The following is a 26839-nucleotide window of genomic DNA, read 5'->3' on the forward strand; positions in this document are numbered from 1 at the left end:
TCTCCATGGAGACCTGAGTTACTGCCCCTCCTCCCCACTTCTTGTTTTCAGCTGTGTCTTGTTGTGCTGATTGGAGCTGGATAGATGTCCGGAGATCTCTTATCCGGAAGCACTTCAGCTCTGTTTTGTGAAAGGTTCAGTCCCTCCCCCAGCTATGGCCGCCTCCAGCACGAATGAGTCAGCTTTTTTATTTCGTTTCTTGCATACCTTAGCCCCTCACAGTCTGTCCCTCTCCCTGTCTTTTCCACTGGGGAGATAAGCTGGTCTTTTCAACCCACCTTGCTCCCTGGTCGCCAGGTAAGTGGCTGTGAGCAGTAGTTTCTGCTCTTTTTCCTCTGTGAAATCCTCTCTGGGCTCTCAGCCTCACCCCCCTCCTTCCGTTCCTGTAAGCAGAGGAGATTCAGGCACTCCTTACCAGGATTATTGTGGCTTCCTCTTTGCTCCTTGGTTTTTGAGAGCTGTTCTTGCAGTTCAGTGTTGGTTTTTCATGCTGATTTTTTCTAAATTGATTTGTATTCCAGTTTGGTGTTGAGAGCTGGGCGTCTGTGCATCCGCCTACTCCGCTGCCATCTTCTCTCTCCCACTGGTGTAATTTTTGAAACTACTAAAAAGTCTCACATAGTCCTCAAAATAATACTGTGAAATACATATTCTATTATAAGAGTGTTTCTTTTTTTTTTTTTTTTCACTTTTCTGAAGCTGGAAACGGGGAGAGACAGTCAGACAGACTCCCGCATGCGCCCGACCGGGATCCACCCGGCACGCCCACCATGGGGCGACGCTCTGCCCATCAGGGGGCGATGCTCTGCCCATCCTGGGCGTCGCCATATTGCGACCAGAGCCACTCTAGCGCCTGGGGCAGAGGCCACAGAGCCATCCCCAGCACCCGGGCCATCTTTGCTCCAATGGAGCCTTGGCTGCGGGAGGGGAAGAGAGAGACAGAGAGGAAAGTGCGGCGGAGGGGTGGAGAAGCAAATGGGCGCCTCTCCTGTGTGCCCTGGCCAGGAATCGAACCCGGGTCCTCCGCACGCTAGGCCGACGCTCTACCGCTGAGCCAACCGGCCAGGGCATAAGAGTGTTTCTTTAAAAACACGAAGAACATCAATAGTGTCTCAGGACTCTTATTTGTGAGATCACAGGGAACAGGAACTGGGATTTTTTTGTTAAAGGGAACAGGATACTGAGATTAACTGATTGTTTTATTTTTTTAAACCCTAGCATATAATAGAAAGGACTTAAGATGTCTGTTCAGAACATAATATAATTTCTTGGTAAAGGAAATCAAAATAGCCAAGACTGAAAAGAAAGCAGGACCTTCTCACGAGCATGACATAAAGCTTTTTGCAGGCTCAGCCACATCCTTCCCATTTCAGGTGTTCAGCTTCTTCAATGTTAAAACAAATGTGCCTCTTAGCTATTGACACAGATAATATTAGGCAATTTACAAATATACAACAGCACTGAAAATAGTTAAATAATCTCTTGTGCCCATTAGCCAGTTTCAACAACCATCAACATACGAAAACAAACTCAGAGCAAGAAAACTTAAAATTTATAACAAATCATTAAGTTGATTCTAATTTTCAGAAGCGGGTAGCTTCTTTTCTTCAGAGGAAGCATAAAAATCCAGTATTCCCGACTGAGTCCTTCTACATGTCTTGTAATAATGACTTTCTGAAGAGTGAAGATCTCATCACCCTGCTTAGACTTCTAGGATATAGTTCATTGACGAGAGGGAGTTTTCTTTCTTCTTTTTTCTCTTTAATGGACAAGGCTGAATCTACCAGCTCATGCTCTTGAGGCATTAGAGGCAAGAATCGGAACTCTGTGAGGATTTCCATTCTCTTGGCCTTCCTCTTCCTGTATGGAGAGTGGACAGAGTATATTACTAAGAGCAGTAAATTGATTAGTGATAAATTATTTCATGTGCAGTGTTTAGAGGTACCTTTTAAAATCTTTTCTCACTACTGAACATCCTGCTTCCTCTATTTTTTAAAAAAAGGACAGTTGGCAGTCTTACTATTTTATGAGTCCCCTCTGAGTTTGACTTTATAATTGACATGAAGATATTTTACCTTCAGCTAAATCTTAATGTATTTTCCATTTCCTCATGTTCTCATAGAGGCTTCTTTGTTGGGTCAATTATTTTGTTAATTTTTCACATATGTAATTTAATCTGAGATTCCCCGAGTGTAAGGCCGCTGGCTGTGGCCATGCAGGTTCCCATTGATTTGGGCAGACAGTAAAGGAACTAGAGTTGGAGGATGGGGGATCATTCCGTTTATCAGAGTCTCGCAGGGAAAACTGCTTCTCTCTCTCTCTTTCAGTACTCACAAGCAAAAACAGGCGAGGAGGCAGGGGGAACCCCTTTTCTGGCAAACAGTGGCCCCTCCCAATGGCGGCAGGCCATCTGCAATCTACGTTCTGCTTCCCTGAGGGTAAGCACCAATCAGGCAAAGTACAAGGCTAGCAAGCCTAACACACTTGTTTGCCTGACACTGGGCATCAAGCTTTGCAGGAGGCTTCTCTGATTTTTCAGGGAAGGATGGAAAAATATGGACTTGGCATCCCAGCCTTGTCACTTAAGAGTTTATTTGACACTGAACAAATTATGTAACCAAGTTAAACCCTCAATTAATTCTGGTTTTAGGACACAAAAGAGAGTTTGAAAGGTATTTAAGAATTTATTAAAGCCTGACCAGGTGGTAGCACAGTGGACAGAGTGTCAGACTGGGACGCAGAGGACCCAGGTTCTAATCCCCGAGGTCACCAACTTGAGTGTGGTATCACTGGCTTGAGCGTGGGATCACAGACATGACTCCATAGTTGCTGGCGTGAGCCCAAAAGTTGCTGGCTTGAAGCCCAAGGTCGCTGGCTTGAGCAAGGGGTCCTTTGCTCTGCTGTAGCCCCCCAACCCCTGTCAAGGCACATATGAGAAAGCAATCAATAAACAACTAAAGTGCTGCAATAAAGAATTGATGCTTCTCATCTCTCTCCCTTCCTGCCAGTCTCTACCTGTCTATCTGTCTGTCTCTCTCTCTCTCTGTTCCTGTCTCTCTTGCTAAAAAAATAAAAAAGAATATAGTAAAAAGTAAGATTGTATATTAGGCAGTTTTGATTCAACTTTACCCCCTATCTGGGAATAATATGCTTCACAGCAGTTACTATGACTTGCTATTATTGCTTTTCAAAGATGTTTGTAGAAGAGCCAGAAGAATCTCTGGCTCTAAGGATGCAAGTTTCAGATTATCCCAAAAGGCTGTCAGGAATTGGAACAGTAGTTTATGAACTTTGGTATTTTAAACGCTTCATAGCACACAGCTAAGAACAGTAGAATATTAAGCAAATGGGCAGTAAGTGCTATAAGCCATTTGTGAATGTTTTATTTTCCTTTTTATAAGTAGTTCAAATTCCAGCTACTGTGTATCATGTAAAAGGGGCCACTGACAAAGTTATTTTCTAGGTTCTAGCCTTTGTTTTTAACTAGCTGTTTGATCTTGGCCATGTCACCTAAATCTTTTTGGGTCTCAGTTCCCTCTGTAAAATGAGGAAGTTGGGTTAGGTGATCTTAAAAGAGCTTCCTGCATTATTTGGCTTTAACTCAGGAGCACACAGTGGGGCATCTTGCCCGTCTCCCTGTCAGCTTCCATTCATTATGTCCTAACAGGGACATGCACAGCAAGGGTGTGCCAAATGAAATAGACGTGGCCTAATTTACCTTTAGCTCTCCATTTAATGGAGAGTGGGGGGGGGCTCAAATCATGGCTTCTGCTAGCTTGTCATCTTGGGCAGTCCCTTCAACCCTTCAAACTTAGTTTCCTCAGCCAAGGATTGAAAATCTCTTGGTGCAGGATGGGGGGTGGTGGTAGGGGGAAGCATCTGTTGTGAGAAATGAGTGAAGTAATATCTTGATAACTATGCTATAACTCTATAACTAGTAACTTAAAACTCTAGACCCATAACTTGCATGCCTGTGGTACCACTCCAGTAACACAGAAGGTGCCCACTGAATGTGCTAATTAATAGTTTTTGGTGGGTTTCAAAAAATTTTTTTATAAGTTGAAGATACTGAGGATTAGAAACTTGGAATGGTTACTTCAAGAATAACAAAATAATTTTGTGATATGGAATGGATTTCAAAATGGAATGGAAGGAACGTTCTCATCATTTAAGATTAGACAAACCAAGCCTATGAAGGTGAAATGATTTATTGGGGTTACATGATTTTGCAACTGAAACTAGGTCACAAAAACGGGACTTCTTAGTTGTAATACAGTAGTCTTTGTTTAAGTACTTCTCACAGTTTAATTTAATGCTTCTCACAATTTCTCTCTGAAATACCTTAGATATTGGAGCAAAAGAGCAGTAACAACATTTGGTTTGTATGTTGCCTAATACTGAAAAATGGGTTTTAATGACAAGAGTCTATAAAAAGTATTCATGGGTTTTTTTTGTTTGTTTTTTTGTTTTTGTTTTTGTTTTTAGTGAAAGAGACAGACTGACAGAAGGAAAGGAAAGATATGAGAAGCATCTACTCATAGTTGCAGCACCTTAGTTGTTCACTGATTGCTTTCTCATATGTGCTTTGATCAGGGGCTCCAGCCAAGCCAGTAACCTCTTGCTCAAGCCAGTGACCATGGGGTCATGTCTGTGATCCCACACTCAAGTTGGATGAGCCTGCACTCAAGCTGACGACCTTTGAGGTTTCGAACCTGGGTCCTAAGCGTCTCAGGCTGACACTGTTCACTATGCCACTACCTGGTCAGGCCAGAATTCACTTTTTAAAAGATAGTGAATATTAATGTTTCTCAAATGAAAAACTTTTTAGGTATACAACATGATAGGATTCAAGTTTATCCATTTATCATGAAGGTGATCCACTCTGTTGTTAAATTTGAAGTAGCTTCCCATTTTAATTTTAAATTTATTTAAAGTTTATTCTATTTGGTTCCCAGGCCCATGTGTTTTGGCAGTTGTATAGAGTCATGTATCCACTACCACAATCAAGAACAATTCCATTGCCTGACCAGGCGGTGGTGCAGTGGATAGAGTGTCGGACTGGGATGTGGAGGACCCAGGTGCGAGACCCCAAGGTCGCCAGCTTGAGCACGGGCTCATCTGGGTTGAGCAAAGCTCACCAGCTTGGACCCAAGGTCACTAGAATGAACAAGGGTTTACTCGGTCTGCTGAAGGCCCACGGTCAAGGCACATATGAGAAAGCAATCAATGAACAACTAAAGTGTCACAACAAAAAACTGATGATTGATGCTTCTCATCTCTCTCCGTTCCTATCTGCCTGTTCCTATCTATCCCGCTCTCTGTCTCTCTGTCTGTCTCTGTAAACAAACAAACAAACAAACAAACAAAAACAAAAGAACAATTCCATTGCCTCCAAAAATTCTCTCATTCTACCCCCAGTCCAAACCGTGGCCTGTTCCTCATTCCTATGGTTTTGCCTTTGCTGTAATGTCATGACATGGACTCATAGATCATGCAGCCTTTGGGATTTGGAAAAACATCTTCCTATTCTGCCTTTCTTTTAATGACTTCATTTGTTTTTCCCCAGCTGTAGATAATGGCTTCATATTGATTTCCTGGAAGCTTTCATAAACTGTTGGGTATTGGTTTCATTTGGCTCACTTCTCTTTTCCCATATTATTTATTTATTAATCTCCATAAATAATAAATCAGTTGAGCCTCTATTATTTTTTTTAAGTAGGGTCATTTTTAGTAATACTCATTTGGGGTAATAAACTAAAGTCAATACAACATATAATAAAGTCATGATTAAGCTTGAATCTGGTATGCTTTTGTTACCTTGGATTTGACAGTATCTATGATTCAAAATAAATAGTAAGAACGTCATGAACTTAATTATTATTCCAGAAACATATGTGACAGACTCACAAAATTTCTCATAATGAGTTCTTCCAATCAGTCAGGTCCTATGAGAGCATCATAATGAGCATGCCACAACACCCCAATGGGATATCTCATCTGGAGTCCTACAGAAAAGGATCTGTCTATATGGTAGATGGCTCAAGGGTTTATCTTATTCTATAATGTGAATATATAGTCAGTGCTCTGGATTGAAAGATGCCCATAATTCAGAACTTTGAAATATTGAAATAACTATTGCACAACTGAAAATACCAGTATTCAAGTGCTTAAAAGTCAAGCCTTCAAAGCCAGAAAACTGTGTACTCAAAAATGACACTGCAATCCCTGACATGACCCTGAGCAAAGGGAGAGGGGGTAAGGGTAAGAATCTGAAGGGCCAGCATTTCATTTTTTGTGTGTTTTTTTTTTAAATATTTTGTGACAGAGACAGAGAGAGTGACAGAGAGAGGAACAGATAGGAACAGACAGACAGGAAGGGAGGGAGATGAGAAGTATAAATTCTTCATTGCAGCTCCTTAGTTGTTCATTGATAGCTTTCTCATATATGCCTTGACCAGGGGTCTACAGCAGAGCGAGTGACCCTTTGCTCAAGCCAGCAACCTTTAGACTCAAGCAAGCAACCTTGGGCTTCAAACCAGCGACCTTTAGGCTCAAGCCAGTGACCATGGGGTCCTATCTATGATCCCATGCTCAAGCCAAAGACCTGTGCTCAAACTTGTGAGCCCGTGCTCAAACCAGCGACCTCAGGGTTTTAAACCTGGGTCCTCTGCATCCCAGTCCAATGCTCTATCCACTGTGTCACCGCCTGGTCAGGCAGGGCTAACATTTCTTGAAGTCTTGAGTTTCATTTTATAAATTTATGTAAATATTGCACTTCTGTACACTGTAATTTCCTAAACTTTGTATTGAAATAAAAAATACATCCAGAAAACTGCACATACAAGAATTGAAGAGATCACTGAATTTTCAAACTGATCCTTACCTGAGTAACCAGCGTAAGAAACCATGTTAGCACTGATACTCTAGAAACCACCTGTGCTCCCTTCTAGTCACTTCCAAAAATGACAACCATCCCACCCCACACATTAGTTTGCCTCTTTTTGTGTAACTTAAATTATTTTTTGTATTTTACAATTATAGTTACCATACAATAATACTATATTAGTTTTAAGTTTACAGCATAACAATTAGACATTTATATAACTTGCAGTGATCATCTCAATAAGTCTAGCACCCTCCTGACACCATACATAGTGATTAAGATATCATTGATTATATCCCCTATTGATCACATCTTCATAAATATTCTGTAACTGTCAGTTTATACTTTGTAATCCAGTGGTTCTCAGCGCCCTGGACGATTCCAGGTGTGCCCTATGGTATTCCAGAGAAATATGTGCCTGTTGGGGACCAAAAAACCAACAGGGTTTTTGGAGTTTAGATTTTGGGGGACAGAGGTGTGGGACATTGGCTATAAACTGACAGTCTGCCCAACCCCCCACCTCACTTGCCTGATTAGGTTGCAAAAGGCTGTTAAGCTGTGGTGCTGGATTGTTTACACTACCCCCTATGTTCCAGAAAGACTGGAGGCAAGTTTCTTCTATCCTTTGTTTGGTGTAAAGTTAAGATGGGGATATTCTGCACTCAACACAATTAAGACTAAAAAGAGAGGAATTCTTCAATATATTGATGAGGAAATGAGAGTTTGCCTTTCAAATATATATCTAAACATTGAAGAAATTGCTAGGACACATCAGGCTCATGTTTCTCATAAACACAAGAATGAAGAAACTTAACACATTCGTGCCGGGACCTGCTGAATTTACTAAATCTTACTAAGAGTGTATCTATAATGGCCCGGGTGCTGAGGATGGCTCTGTGGCCTCTGCCTCAGGTGCTAGAATGGCTCTGGATGCAACAGAGCGACACCCCAGAGGGGTAGAACATCGCCCCCTGGTGGGCATGCCGGGTGGATCCCAGTCGGGCGCATGCGGGAGTCTGTCTGACTGCCTCCCCGTTTCCAGCTTCGGAAAAATGAAAAAAAAAAAAAAAAAAAAGAGTGTATCTATATATATAAAAAGATAACTTTTTGTTTTTTTATTTTTTAACCCCTCTTTTTTATGAATTGTAAAAAGCATAACCCAAAAATGTAACATAAAATGTTGGGGGTTTTTTTTGTGTTTTTTTGTTCTTTTTTTATTTTTATGAAGTTGGAAACAGGGAGGCAGTCAGACTCCCACATGCGCTCGACCGGGATCCACCCGGCATGCCCACCAGGGGGCAATGCTCTGCCCATCTGGGGTGTTGCTCTGTTGCAACCAGAGCCATTCTAGTGCCTGAGGCATAGGCCACAGAGCTATCCCCAGCGCCTGGGCCAACTTTACTCCAATGGAGCCTTGGCTGCGGGAGGGGAAGAGAGAGACAGAGAGGAAGGAGAGGGGGAGGGGTGGAGAAGCAGATGGGCGCTTCTCCTGTGTGCCATGGCCGGGAATCGAACCTGGGACTCCTGCACACCGGGCCGACATTCTACCACTGAGCCAACTGGCCAGGGCCATAAAATGTTTTTTAATATCAGAATAAATTTAATTTTGTCATACAGCTAGTGCTCGACTTACTACCACGATTGGTTCCGACAGACCGGTCATAACACGATTTGGTCGTAAGTTGAGTAGGCTATATGTACAGTACTGTGAAATGATGTTATAAAAATCTTTAAGTCATATTTTATCATAATTTTCTTTCATTATTGTTATCTATTATAACTTTCTTTGTTCATTTTATGCCATTTATATCATCTCTACACCATTTTGTTTCTTATTTTTACATTCATCAGGTTTAAGTAAAACTGCATTATCAGTACAACTGGTTTAATATTTGCAAAGACAATTTCCTCTTGGTAGATATCTTGGGAGGGGTTTGATGAAAAATATCTGAGACACAAAACACAAATTGCTGTACCGAGTCTGGGATAACAGTTGAAATGGTGCACGCGGAGATGGTAGTGCTGCCGGAACCTGGTCCGCACTGTCCTACGCCCAGCTGGGCAATGCTTGTGCTGCCAGACGCGGAGCAGTTGTGGCTAGCGATTGTGGTTGTTAAGTCGAATGGTCATAAGTTGCATAGGTCGTAAGTCAATCAATATTTGTAATTGTTTTGTTTACCATAAAAACACACTTGGACTTTATATTTTTTTCTTTACTATTTGACTTAATTATTATAACATATTTCTCAGAAATTTGTATATAGTGCGCCTACAATTATTTGTAGGATTTTAAATCTGCCCTGACTTCAAAAAGTTTGAGAACCACTGTTGTAATCTCTTCACCTTTTTCTCCCAGTCCCCCATTCCCCTCCCATCTAGCAACCATCAGTTTGTTCTCTGTATGAGTTTATTTCTGTTTTGCTTGTTTATTTTGTTTTTTAGATTACACTTATACATAAAATAATATGATACTCATATTTTTCTGACTTACTTCACTTAGCATAACATCCTTTAAGTCCATCCATGTTGTTGCAAATGGCAAGATTTTATTATTTTTTATAGCTTAGTAATATTCCATTGTATATATGTCACTTCGTCTTTATCCAGTTGTCTGTCAATAGATACTTCAGTTGCTTCCATAGCTTGACAATTGTAAATAAATAATGACGCAATGAACAAAAAAGTACATGTATATTTTTAAATTGGCATTTCTGTTTTCTTTCAAAAAATACCCAGAAGCAGAATTGCTGAGTTCTGTGGTAGTTCTATTTTTAATTTTTCTAGGGACCTCCGTACTGTTTTCCATAATGGCTACAATCAATTAGCAATCCCATCAACAGTGCATGAGGGTTCCTTTTTCTCTACATCCTTGCCAACATTTGTTTCTTGACTTATTGATGATAGTAATTCTGACAGGTATGAAGTGATATCTCACTGTGGTTTTAATTTTTATTTCCCTGTTGATTAGGAGCATCTTTATATATGTCCATTGGCCATTTTTATGGCCTTTTTGGAGAAATGTCTGTTTAGGTCCTCTGCCTATTTTTTCATTGGATTGTTTGGTGCCTTTTTGTTCATTTGTTTAGTGTGAGTGTGTGTGTGTGTGTGTGTGTGTGTGTGTGTGTGTGTGTGTGTTGTGTGTGTTAAGTTGTCTGAGTTCCTTATATATTTTGGATATTAACTCATTATCAGATGTATTATTGGCAAAAATCTTCTTCCATTCAGTAGGATGTCTTTTTGGTACGCTGATGGTTTTCTTATGTAACTTCTAATTGTAGCCCAGTGCTTTCCATACAAATGTGCAAGTTAAATGGATGTTTCAGGAAGAAATTCTAGGCCAACCTGGTGACTTCCCATATTTCTTTTCCTTTTTTTTTTTTAAGTGAGAGATGGGGAGGCAGAGACAGACTCCTGCCCATGCCTGGAATGGGATGCTCCTGGACCGGGACCCACCCAGCAAGCCTGCTAAGGGTGATGCTCTGCCAATCTGGATTGCTGCTCCATTGCTTGGCAATGAGCTATTTTAGTACCTGAGGTGAGGCCACAGAGCCATCCTCAGTGGCAAACTTGCTCAAACCAAGTCATGGCTGTGGGAGAGGAAAAGAGAGAGGGGAGGGGCTGGTAAAGAAGCAGATGGTTGCCTCTCCTGTGTGCCCTGACCAGGAATTAAACCCAGGACTTCCACATGCTGGGCCCACAGACTACCACTGAGCTAAACGGCCAGGGCCTCCTATATTTCTAAAAAATACTGTAAACTCCATGGGGTCAGGTGTAGGACGGTTGGGAGAGGGGGGAGATAAGCACATTTTTCAGGCACCCCAAAAGTCTTTCTCCTATGTTTCTTCTCTCTTTAAAGTTTATTTAGCTGTGTCTCATATTTGCAGAAGAGAAGTGTAAACAGAACCTCTTCTGCTATTCTGTATAAAAGATTGGGTTTACTATAGATAGACACTTAGTTCCCAGAATTAGCAGTCTATATATATCTCAGTGCATGCAGCAACAAATGAAATTTACTGCTGACCTCCAATTCTTTTGGACCTGCCTTGGATTGTAAATAGGAGATAAAATTAGATGAGTCCTAAATGGTTTTTCTTTGGCTACTTTTACATGAAAGTGAATAGAATGTTTTACAACATTTTACAACTTGGGAGTAAATTCTTGATTTATATTCATCTGGGTGTAGCCTGGTGCCTTGTTTATTAAGATGAAGAAGGCACTGTGTAGGAAAGAATGAAAATTTGTATAATGGACTCATTAAGGACCTTGCTCCAGACAACAGACAAAGCAGTACAGGGCATGCTATGTTTTATGGACGCCAGCAAAGAAGGACCAGCCATGAAATCCTTTCCCATGTAATAGAGTGAGAAAGCAAATCAATACTGTAAATGTTTTTTTTCTTCCTTCCCTCCCTCCCTCCCTCCCTCCCTTCCTCCCTCCCTCCCTCCCTCCCTTCTTCCTTTCTTCCTTCCTCTCTCTCTCTCTCTTTCTTTTTACAGAGAGAGAGAGGAAGGAAGAGAGATGAGAAGCAGCAACTCATAGTAGTGTGATCTTAGTTCATTGATTGCCTCTCACACATACCTTGGGGTGGAGCTCCGGTGACCCTGGGCTCAAAGCAAGTGACCTTGAACTTCAAGCTGGTGACCTTTGGGCTCAAAACAGCAACCATGGGGTCATGTTGATCATCCCATGCTCAAGCTGGCAAACCTGTGCTCAAGCTAGATGAGCCAACACTCAAGCTGGCAACCCTGGAGTCTCGAACCTGGGACCATAGCCTCCCAGGTCAATGTTCCATCCACTGCACCACCTAATTCAAACTGTGAAAGCCTGACCTGTGGTGGATAAAGTATTGACCTGGAACACTGAGGTTGCTGGTTTGAAACTCTGGGCTTGCCTGGTCAAGGCACATATGGGAGTTGATGCTTCTTGCTCCTCCCCCTTCTCTCTCTCTCCTCTCTAAAAATGAATAAATTTTAAAAACCTGAAAACCATATCTGAACAAGTAGATCACAGAGAAAACTTACTACTTGATGTTGATGTGGTGCAAATAACAGAATCTCCCAAGTTTCTCTAATCTAATAAAACTTAAGTTGTAAGGAAACAGTTTTTGAACTGATAAACCCATCAAAATGTTCATAAGCCTTACCCAAACTCATTCAGTTTAAGGAAACCAATGTAAGGCCAGTAGCCACAGCCACCATCACAGCCGCCTGGCCCATGCAGGTTTGCATTTGATTTGGACAGACGGTAATGAAACAACAGAGCCAAGAACTGGTGGGCCATTAGCTTTAATCCTAGTTTGTACCCGGCAGGCAAGAAATACACACAGTGGGAAAACACTTTCCTTTCCATTCAGGGCTCCCAAAGCCACTGACTTATCTGAGTTTCCTAGAATCAAAGGTTTCTACCTCACCAGCCTTATTCACATCTGTTCCCCATCTCCTCCTCTCTGCACAAACTGGCCTCTCCTTCATCACTCCGCCATCTTGGCTGCTTCTCCTCTCCTCCACATGGCCTTTTTCTGCTCTCCTCTCCAACACTAATCTCAGGAACTGAGAGAGAGCAAGCTCCCAGTCTGCCCCATTTTACAGTGTAGAAATCAAAACCTTTAATCCAATATACAAATAAGGAAGTCTCTGATACAAAGTCACTTAGGGTGGGAAAGGCTTAGTCTTAAAACTAAGCCTTAGGGTATAGCAACCCTGCCTGCTTACAGCCTGTCCCCCACACCCAATGCAAACTATAAGCGAGCAAACCTATATATCATATTTACAAACTTATTTGACCAACAATACCCAACCCATATATATCAATGGTAAGGGCCACCTGTGAAAGGTTACTTGCAATCTACATTTAACATAGGTTAGTCAACTGGTAATAGCTATGTTGTAGTTTAAAGGTAACAGAAGAATTATTTTGTACAAAAAGATGCTTTGAGAAACAATGTTTCTTTAAAAAAATATATATTTTATTGAGCCCTGGTCGGTTGGCTCAGTGGTAGAGCGTTGGCCTGGCATGCAGGAGTCCCAGGTTCGATTCCCGGCCAGGGCACACAGGAGAAGCGCCCATCTGCTTCTCCACCCCCCCTCCTTCCTCTCTGTCTCTCTCTTCCCCTCCTGCAGCCGAGGCTCCATTGGAGCAAAAAGATGGCCCGGGTGCTGGTGATGGCTCCTTGGCCTCTGCCCCAGGCGCTAGAGTGGCTTTGGTCATGACAGAGCGACGCCCCGGATGGGCAGTGCATCGCCCCCCGGTGGGCGTGCCGGGTGGATCCTGGTCGGGCGCATGCGGGAGTCTGTCTGACTGCCTCCCCGTTTCCAGCTTTGGAAAAGTAAAAAGAAAAAAATATATATGTATATATATTATTTATTGATTTTCATAGAGAGGAGAGAGAGAAATAGAAAAAGAGGAAGTAGGGAGGAGCAGGAAACATCAACTCCTACTTGCGTCTCATATGTGCCTTGACCAGGCAAGCCCAGGGTTTTGAACCAGCGACCTCAGCATTACAAGTTGATGCTTTATTCACTGCATTACCACAGGTCAGGCAAAATAATGTTTTCTTAGTGATTATTACTAGTAGGTATAAAATTTTATAGTGCTTTGGCTTTTTTAAAATTTTCATTTTTGTTCTTTGTACTTTTATGCATTGTTTGATTTCATCCTAATAACTATATTTTTAAGAGGAAGAAAGTAAAGATTCACAAGATAAATATGCTAAGATGCTTAACACTAGCTAATTTGGGGAAGTTGGAAAATAAACAATTGGTTTCTTCTTGACCTTTTGTACTTTTAAAATGTTCAAAGCTTAAAAATAACATTGCTTTATTTGGTGAAAAATGAAATCTTTCCTTACAAAGGCACAGTATTTGGTGTTTTAAAAGCTAAAAAGTATTATCCCTCTGTTGGGTAAACAAATCTTTTTAGAGTTTGCTCCCTTTTATTGGAGCAGCGCCCTGTGTGTATAGTCCCTGGAAGAAGGCTGCGGGGGCTTGCCCTCAGGGTGGCACATTGCAGATTGCCTTCCTGCTTGGGAGGAGTCATTGTTTGCTATTGTTTGCTGGAGATGTTTTTTTTTTCCCTCAGCCTGTTTTGCTGGGGAGTGCAGAGGGAAAGTGCAGAGAGAGAGAGAGAGAGAGAGAGAGAGAGAGAGAGAGTTCTGAGGGGTTTAGAAGCCCTGCTGAGGCTTGTGGGGTCCTGTATGTCTGGTGCAGCCAGAGGGAGTAGGGGCTTTGGGAGCCCTGAGTGAGAGGGAAGCAGTCTTCCCTGCCTGCTTACTTTTCCTCCATTACAAGACTTTAAATTTATTTATTTATGTATTCATTTTTTTAGAGAGGAGAGGGAGAGACAGAGAGAGAGAGAGAGAGAGGAGAGACAGAGAGAGAGAAGGGAGGGAGGAGCTGGAAGCATCAACTCCCATGTGTGCCTTGACCAGGCAAGCCCAGGGTTTTGAACCGGCGACCTCAGCATTTCCAGGTCGACGCTTTATCCACTGCGCCACCACAGATCAGGCTCACAAGACTTTAATAAACGGAATGGCCCACCATTTTCTGGCTCCACCAAACCTTTCATGTCTATCCAAACCCATTGAGAACCTGTGTGGCCACGATGGTGGTGACCCCTGGCCTTACACCCTATTAAGGGATGTGCAATAAGATATTCTGTGAAGAAGAGGTGCTCTCAACTCTGGCTACACATGATGGAGGCCATTTTTTACCAACGCCTGGGCCTTACTGCTGAGGCATTAATTCAGAATACCTGGGGCCTTGGCAGATTTGCTCAGTGGTAAAATGTTGGCCCAGTGTGTGGATGTCCCAGGTTCAATTCCTTGTCAGGGTACACAGGAGAAGCTCCCATCTGCTTCTCCAAGCTTCCCCTCTTGCTTCTTCTCTCTCTCTCTCTCTCTTCCCCTCCTGCAGCCATGGCTGGATTGGAGTGAGTTGGCCCCGGGTACTGAGGATGGCTCCATGGCCTCTGCCTCAGACACTAGGAAGAGCTCAGTAGTTGAACAACAGAGCAATGCCCCAGATGGGTAGAGCATCACCCCCTAGTGGGCTTGCTCGGTGGATCCTGGTCAAGGCATGTGCAGGAGTCTGTCTCTGTCTCCCCTCCTCGCACTGAATAGAAAAGAAAGAATATTTGGAAGATGAGGGGCACAGGTACTAGTACTTTTTTGAGTTCCATAGATGATTCTGCCTTGTGGCCAGAGTGGGGAACACTAACATATGTGGAGGCTTGAGTTGAAGATAAAAACTAAAGAATGAAATTATTTTGTTGACTCAGTCCTCATTCATTACCTAATATTTCAATTAAGGTTTTGCTGGGAGGTAAAAAAAAACAAAACAAAAACAAATAAACATGAAACTTAGTGACTTGAAGAAAGTTTTTCCTGATTGTCTGAGTTCTGGCCAGGGCCAGCTCCACTAGGGCTGGATGAGCTGGATGGCATCAATTGCCAGACTCAGGCTTCTCCCCAGATGGTCCCTCATTTCTTAGTGGACTCACCAAGGCTGCTTCACTCAGTAGTGTCAGGGGAGGGCAAACCCTAATCTGTGAATGTTTTCAAGTCTCTGCTGTGTCACATTTGCTAATATCCCATAGGCCAAAGCAAGTCACATGGCCAAAGCCAGATTCAAGGTAGAGAAGAAACTTTCTCTACCTCTTGATGAAAAAGCTGCAGTCTTATTTATTTATTTATTTTTGGTTAATTTTAATGGGGTGACATTGATAAATCAGGGTACATATGTTCAGAGAAAACATCTCTAGGTTATTTTGACATTTGATTATGCTGCATTCCCATCACCCAAAGTTCAGTTGTCTTCCGTCACCTTCTAACTGGTTTTCTTTGTGCCCCACCCCTCTCCCAACTCCCTCCATCTCCTCCCCTCCACCCTGTAACCGCCACACTCTTGTACATGTTTCTGAGTCTCATTTTTATGTCCCACCTATGTATGGAATCATATAGTTCTTTGTTTTTTCTGATTTACTTATTTCACTCAGTATAATGTTATCAAGGTCCATCTATGTTGTTGTAAATGATCCGATGTCATCATTTCTTATGGCTGAGTAGTATTCCATAGTATATATGTACCAATGCTTTTTAATCCACTCGTCCACTGACGGACACTTGGGCTGTTTCCAGATCTTCGCTATTGTGAACAATGCTTCCATAAACATGGGGGTACATTTCTTCTTTTCAAACAGTGCTATGGTGTTCTTGGGGTATATTCCTAACAGTGGTATAGCTGGGTCAAAAGGCATTTCAATTTTTAATTTTTTTAGGAATCTCCATACTGTTTTCCACAGTGGCTGCACCAGTCTGCATTCCCACCAGCAGTGTAGGAGGGTTCCCTTTTCTCCACATCCTCGCCAGCACTTATTCTGTGTTGTTTTGTTGATGAATGCCATTCTGACTGGTGTGAGGTGATATCTCATTGTGGTTTTAATTTGCATTTCTCTAATGATTAGTGATGTTGAGCATTTTTTCATATGCCTATTGGCCATCTGTATGTCCTCTTTGGAGAAGTGTCTATTTATTTCTTTTGCCCATTTTTGGATTGGATTGTTTGTCTTCCTAGTATTAAGTTTTACAAGTTCTTTATAAATTTTGGTTATTAACCCCTTACCAGACGCATTGTCAAATATATTCTCCCATTGTGTAGTTTGTCTTTTTGTTCTATTCTTATTGTCTTTAGCTGTGCAGAAGCTTTTTAGTTTGATAAAGTCCCATTTGTTTATCCTTTTATTTCACTTACCTGTGGAGACAAATCGGCAAATATTGATATATTGCTGCGAGAGATGTCAGAGCTTACTGCCTATGTTTTCTTCTAAGATGCTTATGGGTTTACAGCTTACATTTAAGTCTTTTATCCATTTTGAGTTTATTTTTGTGAATGGTGTAAGTTGGTGGTCTAGTTTCATTTTTTTGCAGGTAGCTGTCCAGTTTTCCCAACACCATTTGTTAAAGAGGCTGTCTTTACTCCAATGTATGCTCTTACCTCCTTTGTCAAATATCAGTTGTCCATAACAGTGTGGGTTTATTTCTGGGTTCTCAGTTCTGTTCCATTGATCTATATGCCTATTCCTATGCCAGTACCAGGCTTTTTTGAGTACAATGGCTTTATAATATAACTTGATATCTGGAAGTATGATACCTCCCACTTTATTCTTCCTTTTTAGATTGCTGAAGCTATTCGTGTTCTCTTTTGGTTCCATATAAATTTTTGGAATATGTGTTCTATATCTTTGAAGTAAGTCATTGGTATTTTAATCGGTATTTCATTGAATTTATAAATTGCTTTGGGTAATATAGATATTTAATGATGTTTATTCTTCCTAACCATGAGCACGGTATATGCTTCCACTTGTTTGTATCTCCCCTGATTTCTTTTATCAATGTTTTATAATTTTCTGAGTACAGGTCTTTAATCTCCCTGGTTATATTGATTCCTAGGTACTTTATTTTTTTGGTTGAAATGGTAAAGGGGACTGATTCCTTAATTTTTCTTTCTGACAATTCATTGTTGGTGTAAAAAAATGCCTCTGATTTCTGAGTATTAATTTTATATCCTGCCACCTTGCTGAATTCATTTATCAGGTCTAGTAGTTTTTTGACTGTGACATTAGGGTTTTCTATATACAATATCATATCATCTGCAAATAATGATACTTTTACTTCTTCTTTTCCAATTTGGATGCCTTTTATTTCTTTTTCTTGTCTGATTGCTGTGGCTAGGACTTCCAAAACTATGTTGAATAAGAATGGTGAAAGGGGGCACCCCTGCCTTGTTCCTGATCTTAAGGGGATTGCTTTTAAATTTTGCCCATTGAGTATGATATTGGCTGTGGGTTTGTCATAGATGGCCTTTATTATGTTGAGGTATGTTCCCTGTATTCCCACTTTGCTGAAAGTTTTGATCATGAATGAGTGCTGGATTTTATCAAATGCTTTTTCTGCATCTATTGAAATTATCATGTGTTTTTTTCTCCTTCTTTTTGTTTATGTGATGAATCACATTGATTGATTTGTGAATATTGTACCAGCCTTGCCTCCCCAGAATAAATCCCACTTGATCATGGTGTATGATTTTTTTAATATATTGCTGGATCCGGTTTGCTAATATTTTGTTGAGGATTTTAGCATCTAAATTCATTAGGGATATTGGCCTATAATTTTCTTTTTGTATTTTTCTGAAGCTGGAAACGGGGAGAGACAGTCAGACAGACTCCCGCATGCGCCCGACTGGGATCCACCCGGCATGTCCACCAGGGGCGATGCTCTGCCCACCAGGGGGCGATGCTCTGCCCCTCCGGGGCGTCGCTCCACCACGACCAGAGCCACTCTAGTGCCTGGGGCAGAGGCCAAGGAGCCATCCCCAGCGCCCGGGCCATCTTTGCTCCAATGGAGCCTTGGCTGCGGGAGGGGAAGAGAGAGACAGAGAGGAAGGAGGGGAGGGTGGAGAAGCAAAGGGTGCTTCTCCTATGTGCCCTGGCCAGGAATCGAACCCGGGTCCCCCGCCCGCCAGGCCGATGCTCTACCGCTGAGCCAACTGGCCAGGGGCTATAATTTTCTTTCTTTGTATTGTCTTTGCCGGGTTTTGGAATCAGAATTATGCTCGCCTCATAAAAGGAGCTTGGAAGTCTTCCTTCCTCCTGAATTTTTTGAAATAGCTTGAGAAGTATAGGAGTTAGTTCTTCTTTGAATATTTGGTAGAATTCACTTATGAAGCCATCAGGCCCAGGACTTTTCTTTTTTGGGAGTTTTTTGATATCTGTTTCAATCTCATTTGTTGTAATTGGTCTGTTTAGGTTTTCTGATTCTTCCAGGTTAATTTTTGGAAGATTATATGTTTCAAAGAATTTGTCCATTTCATCTAGGTTGTCTAGTTTTTTGGCGTACAGTTCTTCATTGTATTTTCTTACAGTATTTTGTATTTCTGTTGTATCAGTTGTTATTTCTACACTCTCATTTCTAATTTTATTTGAGTCCTTTCTCTTTTTTTCTTAGTGAGTCTCATTAAAGGTTCATCGTTCTTGTTTACCTTTTCAAAGAACCAGCTCCTGGTTTCATTGATCCTCTGTATTGTTTCTTTAGCCTCTGTGTCATTTATTTCTGCTCTGATCTTTATTATTTCCTTTCTTCGACTAGCTCTGGGCTTTACTTGCTATTCTTTTTCTAGTTCTTTTAGATGTAGGGTCAGGTTTTTTATTTGAGCTTTTTCTAGCTCTTGAGGTATGCCTGTCATGCTATGAACTTCCCTCTCAGGACTGCTTTTGCTGTGTTCCATAAATTTTGAGTTGATATATGCTCATTATCGTTCGTTTCTAGGAATTTTTAAATTTCTTCTTTGATCTCATTGTTTACCCATTCTTTAATAACATGCTATTCAGTTCTCAAGTGTTTGAGTATTTTTCAGTTTTTCTATTGTGGTTGATTTCTAGTTTCATGCCATTGTGATCAGAGAAAGTGCTCGATATGATTTCAATCTTCTTAACTTTGTTGAGACTGCTTTTGTGCCCTAACATGTGGTCTATTCTAGAGAATGTACCATGAACACTTGAAAAGAATGTATAGTCTGCTGTTTTAGGGTGAAAGGTTCTGAAGATATCTATTAAATCGAGTTGATCTAGTATGTCCTTTAAGTCTGCTGTTTCTTTATTAATTTTTTTTCTTGAGGATCTATCTAGTGATGTTAGTGGGGTATTGAAATCTTCTACTTTTATAGTATTGCTGTTGATCTCGCCCTTTAAATCCATCAAAGTCTGCTTTATATATTTAGGTGCTCCTATATTATGTGCATAGATATTTATAACGATTATATATAATTCCTATTGGATTGCTCCCTTTATCATTATGTGGTGACCTTCTTTATCTCTTACTATAGTCTTTGTTTTAAAGTACATTTTGTCTGATATAAGTATTGCTACCCCAGCTTTTTTTTCATTTCCATTTGCGTGAAATATTTTTTTCCATCCTTTTACCTTTAGTCTATGTGCATCTTTTGTTTTAAGGTGTGTCTCTTGTAGATAGCATATGTATGGGTCCTGTTTTCTTATCCACTCAGCTACCCTATGTCTTTTGATTGGATCATTTAATCCATTCACATTTAAGGTTATTATTGATATGTAATTGTTTATTGCCATTTTATTCTTTAAAACTGTATTCCTCTTTTGCTATATTCTTTTTCTCCTTTGATCTGTTTACAACAGGCCCCTTACTCTTTCTTGCAGCCTTGGTTTGGTTGTAGTGAATTCCTTGAGTTTTTTTATTGTCTGGAAAGCTTTTAACTTCTCCTTTGATTTTAAATGATAGCCTTGCTGGATAAAGTAGTCTTGGTTGTAGGGTCTTGTTCTGCATTACTTTGAATATTTCTTGCCATTCCCTTCTGGCCTCAAGTGTTTCTGTTGAGAAGTCGGAAGTCATCTTTATGGGGCTCCTTTGTAGGTGATAGTCTTTTTTTCTCTAGCAGCTTTTAATATTTTCTCTTTATCACTTAGCTTTGGTATGTTAATGATGATGTGTCTTGGTGTTGATTTCTTTGAGTTTCTCCTTAATGGAGTTCTCTGTGCTTCTTGAACATGTGAGATGTTTTCCTGCCTTAATTGAGGGAAGTTTTCAGCTATGACAGGGGTCCCCAAACTATGGCCTGCGGGCCGCATGCGGCCCCCTGAGGCCATTTATCCGGCCTCCACCGCACTTACGGAAGGGGCACCTCTTTCATTGGTGGTCAGTGAGGGGAGCATAGTTCCCATTGAAATACTGGTCAGTTTGTTGATTTAAATTTACTTGTTCTTTATTTAAAATATTGTATTTGTTCCCGTTCTGTTTTTTTTTTACTTTAAAATAAGATATGTGCAGTGTGCATAGGGATTTGTTCATAGTTTTCTTTATAGTCCGGCCCTCCAATGGTCTGAGGGACAGTGAACTGGCCCCCTGTGTAAAAAGTTTGGGGACCCCTGAGCTATGATATGCTTGAACAAAGTCTCTATCCCTTGTTCTTTCTCTTCTTCTTCAGGAACCCCTATGATGAGGATGTTTTTTCTCTTCATGTTATCACAGAGCTCTTTTAGAGTTTCCTCAGACTTTTTGAGTCTCTTTTCTTTTTTCTGCTCTGCTTCCGTGCCTTTATTTATCTTGTCCTTTAACTCGCTCATTCGATTCTCAGCTTCATCCATCCTGCTTTAAATTCCTTCCATTGTGTTCTTCATTTCTGATAATGTATTTGTCATTTCTGACTGATTCTTTTTTATTATTTCAATGTCCTTTTTTATATTTGCTATCTCTTTATTTAGGTGTTTGTAATGACCATCTATTGTTGTTCTAATATCTTTGAGCATCTTAACAATTGTTCTTTTAAAATCTGCATCTGGTAAATTGGTTATATCTGATTCGTTCAGGTCCTTTTCTGGGGATTTCTCTTGATTCATTTGTTTTGCATTTCCCTGCCTTCCCATTTTCTCTTTGTAAAGGAAGGTTTTGGCTCCTGCAGTCCACTGGGTGTTGCCTCTGTTCCCTAGGTATGGTCTGTCTGCAGGCCTGCCACCCCCTCTGCTGTTGCTGCCTAGGGCGTTTGGGTATGGGCGTTGCTGGTGCCTGCCCACTGGAGCTGTTGCTGTGGTTTCCACCTCTTCATGGGAGTGGCTGTGATCACGTGCTTGGGTGTACAAGACTTGGTGGCCTTAGCCTTTGCCCCGCCCCCGTGGGTGGCGTTATGCTCGGCCCTGAGGGCAGTGGCAAACAGCTTTGAGCTGCGGGTCTCCGCCTGTTTCCGGGTTTTCACCCACCCTTGTAGGAGGAGCCCGCTCGTGGGACAGCTGCAAGCCTTCGCTCCATGGGCCGGTCAGGACTGCATGCCCATGCTCAGTAGCAGGACTCTGCTTGTTCTGGGTTTTTGGCTCCACCTCCCTGAGAGGAGCCGGCTCGCAAGTCAGGCCACAAGCCTCGGTTCCTCAGGTGGGGCAAGGCTGTGCTCCTGCGCCCTTGCTCAAGGGCTGGTCTCCACCCCTTCTGGGGTTCCCACCCTCTCCCGCAGCTGGGCTTGGCCGCTTTTGCACGTTCCCTCCTCCCCAGCCGGGCAAGACTGAGCTCACACCTGGGGCTAGTGGTAGCCAGCCCGCTTCCGCCCTTGCTGACAGAACCGTGCTTCTGGGTCCCGCTGCCACCCGTCCTCGGGCGAGCCTTCAGCTGTATGGGGTGTGGGCGCTGCAGCTCAGACCCTAACACTCACTACTGTAGTTCAGAAAGCTCCTTCCTTCTAAGCGATTCTGCAATGAGTGCTGCATGAGAGCTTGTTTGGCTGGTATCCTGCTTTCCTTTGCTGGGATTGCTGTTTCCAGGGGAAATATTCACTTCAGATTTGGGGAGTGACTCATCCCAGGGATTAGGGTGGTTGTCTCTCAAAATGTTTCTCCCTGTGCCTCCTAGATTACACTCTCTTCCTGCTACTCTAGTCCTCTCCTCTCTCCCTGTACCCCGGAACCCCGGGTGAGTGGTTGTGAGAGAGGTGTTCTGTGTGGTTTCTTTAAGAAGTATCCTGGGTCTGAGAGATCAGTCTCTTTCTTACAAATAGTATCCTGTCTTGTTTCCAGCTAAATACTGTCTATATGCCTCTTCTAGGCTCTGGGGCTGCAGGCTGGGGCTTTGTTCCTGGGACTCAGGACCCTCCCCTCTCTGCTAAACTCACTTCCCACCACGTGAGTCTCTCCCAGCTGCTGTTCACTGTGGGGAGCTGGGCAACACTCTCCGTGTTTCCCCTTTTCCTACCAGTCTCGGCGTGGCTTCTTCAGTGTTCCTTGGTTGAAGAGTCCTCTTAGTTTAGTCCAAAGTTGGTTTTTCCAGATGATAGTTCTTAAAATTAGTTTGTAATCCACTTTGTTTCTGAGAGGTGGATGTTGGTACGTTCGCCTACTCCAGCGCTATATTGTCTTCTACAAAGTCTTATTGAATGAAGGTTGTATATAGCAGTGGGATAAATTCATTAGTATCTTTTGTATCTATGTTATTTTTTTAGCAAAAACAGTTGATTAAAGCAAGATAGTTACTGGGATCTTTTCTAAAAGAACATTTTTGTATTTAATTTTGGGAATGCGCATTTAACTTACATTATAAAAGAAATTTACAGTAGTTAAGCAATTTATGTAATTTACTTACCCCCAGCAGTTATAAAATTAACATTTTAAAAAAATGAGTAAAATACAGAAAATGACAAAGGCTAAAATAAAAGTCAGTAATAAACTCAATTCTCAGGTAATATTTTTGTATATTTCTTTCCTTCTTTGTTTTCATGTAAAAGCATATATTTTTACATGCTTTTTACTGTTTTTATAATTGGTTCTCCCCATGTAACAGTATGTTATGATTTTTTCATGTCACGAAGAATTTAATTCTTCACCACAATTTATAATAGCTCTGTAGTTTGCCATCATTTGAATATGCTATCATTTATTTGGCAAAGTCTCAAATGAAGGGCATTTACAACATCTTACCAGTAATAATAGTTCTTTGTTTTATGAATAAAATTAAGAATTAGTGATGACTGATGCTTTTATAGCACTTCCTATGAGCCCAAGCACCATTTGGACTGTTTTAAGTATCTTGTGCGTTTACCAACAACTCCATGAGGTACGTTGTCACCCTCCTTGATCAACAGGGAAAGTGAGGAACAGAGAGATGAAATTACCTGTCAATGGTCTCTCTGCTAATAATGGAGAGTAGGCACTGAACCTGGGCAATTTAGTAACAGTCTCTCCTCCTAATTGCCCTATTACATAGCTTCTTCAATAATAATTTACAAATAACTTTCTTAGGACAAATTCCAGTCTTAACACCAGAAATGCTGCATCAGAGCAGTGGTCCCCAACCTTTTTTGGGCCATGGACCGGTTTTTTGTTGTTGTTGTTGTTTTTCTGTATTTTTCTTGAAGCCGGAAACATGGAGAGACAGTCAGACAGACTCCCGCATGCGCCCACCGGGATCCACCCAGCACGCCCACCATGGGGCAACGCTCTGCCCACCAGGGGGCGATGCTCTGCCCCTCCCGGGCATCGCTCCGTTGCGACCAGAGCCACTTCAGCGCCTGGGGCAGAGGCCGAGGAGCCATCCCCAGCGCCGAGGCCATCTTTGCTCCAGTGGAGCCTCGGCTGCGGGAGGGGAAGAGAGAGACAGAGAGGAAGGAGAGGGGGAGGGGTGGAGAAGCAGATGGGCGCCTCTCCTGTGTGCCCTGGCCGGGAATCGAACCCGGGACCTCTGCACGCCAGGCCGATGCTCTACCACTGAGCCAACCGGCCAGGGGCCATGGACCGGTTTAATGTCAGAAAATATTTTCACAGACCGGCCTTTAGGGTGGGATGGATAAATGTATCACGTGACCGAGACAAGCATCAAGAGTGAGTCTTAGATGGATGTAACAGAGGGAATCTGGTCATTTTTTAAAAATAAAACATCGTTCAGACTTAAATATAAATAAAACAGAAATAATGTAAGTTATTTATTCTTTCTCTGTGGACCAGTACCAAATGGCCCATGGACCGGTACCGGTCTGCGGCCCCGGGGGTTGGGGACCACTGCGTCAGAGGATACACACATATTTAAGGTTTTTGATGCAAAGTGTCATATTTGCTCTTTCTAAAATTGCACCTGTTTATACTTCAACTGACAGATCTGAAACTCATGTTTCCCCTTCCCCTCTCCACTAGCCAGTGTTACCATTTTCTAAGCCTTGGCCAGCTGATAGGTATAAAGAGAGGAGCAGGGCAGGGGATATATGGGAAATCTCTGTGCCTCCTGCACAATTTTTCTGTAAACAGCTCTAAACAAAACAATTAAATAGGAGAAGAATTTTAGAATTTAAACGTTGGTGATTTTAGTTCTTAACAAGTTTGAGCTTGTTTTCTTTAACATTCACATGTATAATTAGAGTTTACAAATGTACTTTGGATAATAAACACTTTAAACTTGTTTTTTCAAACAGTCAAGTAAGCCCATTTCCCTCAAACCATTTACAAAGAAGCATAAAGGATTACTAACTTTGGCAAAACATAAGAAACAAGTCAGGGAGGCAAATATAGATTTGAGAATATAAGATTATTCAACCAGTTTTGCAAATATCAAAGCACAAAATTAAAACATCTTTTATTTTAAAAACTCATATAATTAAATACTTGTTAAGCAAAAAACACATAAGGTATATAACATTATTTCCTCTACATAAATTTGTGTATCTTAAATTTAATGCAAAACACCAGGTTTCAACTGCAATGTGATAATATCATAACATACTTCTTGGTGAATATATCAATAGATGTAATGGGATGAATATTTAAATAGACCTTATAGATCATATCAAGTTTTTATTTGGTCATTATTGTTATAACTTTTAGTGTTTTCCTTTATTCATTGGACTAACCCAATTTTAGAAATAATATCCACAACCAAGGCACATATAGTACAGCTCTTTCTGAGAAAATGAAATAGCATAGTCTTTTTTTTTTTAAGACTTTATTTATTGATTTGAGAGAGAGAGAGAGAGAGAGAAAAGACCAGGCGAGGAGTAGTTGTTTCTCATATGTGTCTTGACCGGGCAAGCCTGGGGTTTTGAACCAGTGACCTCAGCATTTGAGGTCAACATTCTATTCACTGTGCCACCACAGGTCAGGCTAGCATAGTCTTTATTGTGTCATTAAAAGAGTTGTTGTCTCCTGATTGGTGGTGGCATAATGGATAGAGCATCGACGTGGAATGCTGAGGTCCCAGGTTCGAAACCCCGAAGTTGCCAGCTTGAGTGTGGGATCATCAACATGATCCCATGGTTGCTGGCTTGAAGCCTAAGGTCACTGGATTGAAGCCCAAGGTCACTGGATTGAAGCCTAAGGTCACTGGCTTGAGCAAGGGGTCATTGGCTCAGCTGGAGCTGCTGGTCAAACCACGTATGAGAAGTAATCAATGAACCACTAAAAGTGCCACAACTACAAGTAGATGCTTCTCATCTCTCTCCCTTCCTGTCTCTGACTCTCAAAAGAAAGAAAAAAAAAAGAGTTGTGGTTAAACAAGCAAACACTTAAAATTACTACAACTCATATATGATAAAGTTACAAAGGACAGTTTTATCTGGTGCATTTGCACTGTAATAAAAGAAATCTAGATAATGTGAATAAAATGTGCTTGATTATTAAGACGTGAAATTCCCAATTAACACTTGGCTGTGGGTAGGAGCAGTGCATTTGTTCTCATATCTTATATCATCCTGATATAAACAGTGGTACCTTGAGATACGAGCAGACCAACATACGAATTTTTTAAGATATGAGCTGCGACTCAGTTCGTATTTTTGTTCGAGATCTTAGCGAAATTCCGAGATATGAGTTGTGATTCGGGAAGCTGCCACTAGTTGGCGCGTTGGTGCACAGGTCCAGTATCAGCGGCACAACACCAGCATCTCATTGTTTCTCATGTGTTACCCACAGAATCAAGTCAAGTCTAGTGCACTGTACTCGTTCTTGCATCAATTTTGCATTTTTTACTAACTTTTTTTATATGCTGTCATGAGGCCAAAGAAAGTGAGTATAAAGGACAGTGGTGAGAAGAAGAAAAGAATGATGTCGATAGAAATAAAGCAAGAAATAATAGAAAAACGTGAGCGTGGTGTACAGTGATTGAATTGTCAAGGCTGTACGTCACAGGCATCCCCAAACTACGGCCTGCAGGCCGCATGCGGCACCCTGAGGTCATTTATCCGCCCCCCCCCCCTGCTGCACTTCCAGAAGGGGCACCTCTTTCATTGATGGTCAGTGAGAGAAGCACTGTATGTGGTGGCCCTCCAACGGTCTGAGGGACAGTGAACTGGCCCCCTGTGTAAAAAGTTTGGGGACCCCTGCTACGACCACAATACATCTACAATTTGTACCATCCTTAAACAAAAGGATGCAATCAAAAGCGCAAATCCAGTGAAAGGAACTACAATTCTGTCC

General features: G+C 41.6%; 1 protein-coding gene across 4 annotated transcripts in view; it reads left to right on the forward strand.

Moving 5' to 3' along the window:
• Positions 1–26839, forward strand: part of GCNT2 (glucosaminyl (N-acetyl) transferase 2 (I blood group)) — a 144519-nt gene that overhangs the window by 100561 nt on the left and 17119 nt on the right. The window lies entirely within an intron of this gene.

This window comes from Saccopteryx leptura, chromosome 3, assembly GCF_036850995.1.
Source record: "Saccopteryx leptura isolate mSacLep1 chromosome 3, mSacLep1_pri_phased_curated, whole genome shotgun sequence".
Taxonomy (NCBI): Eukaryota; Metazoa; Chordata; class Mammalia; order Chiroptera; family Emballonuridae; genus Saccopteryx; species Saccopteryx leptura.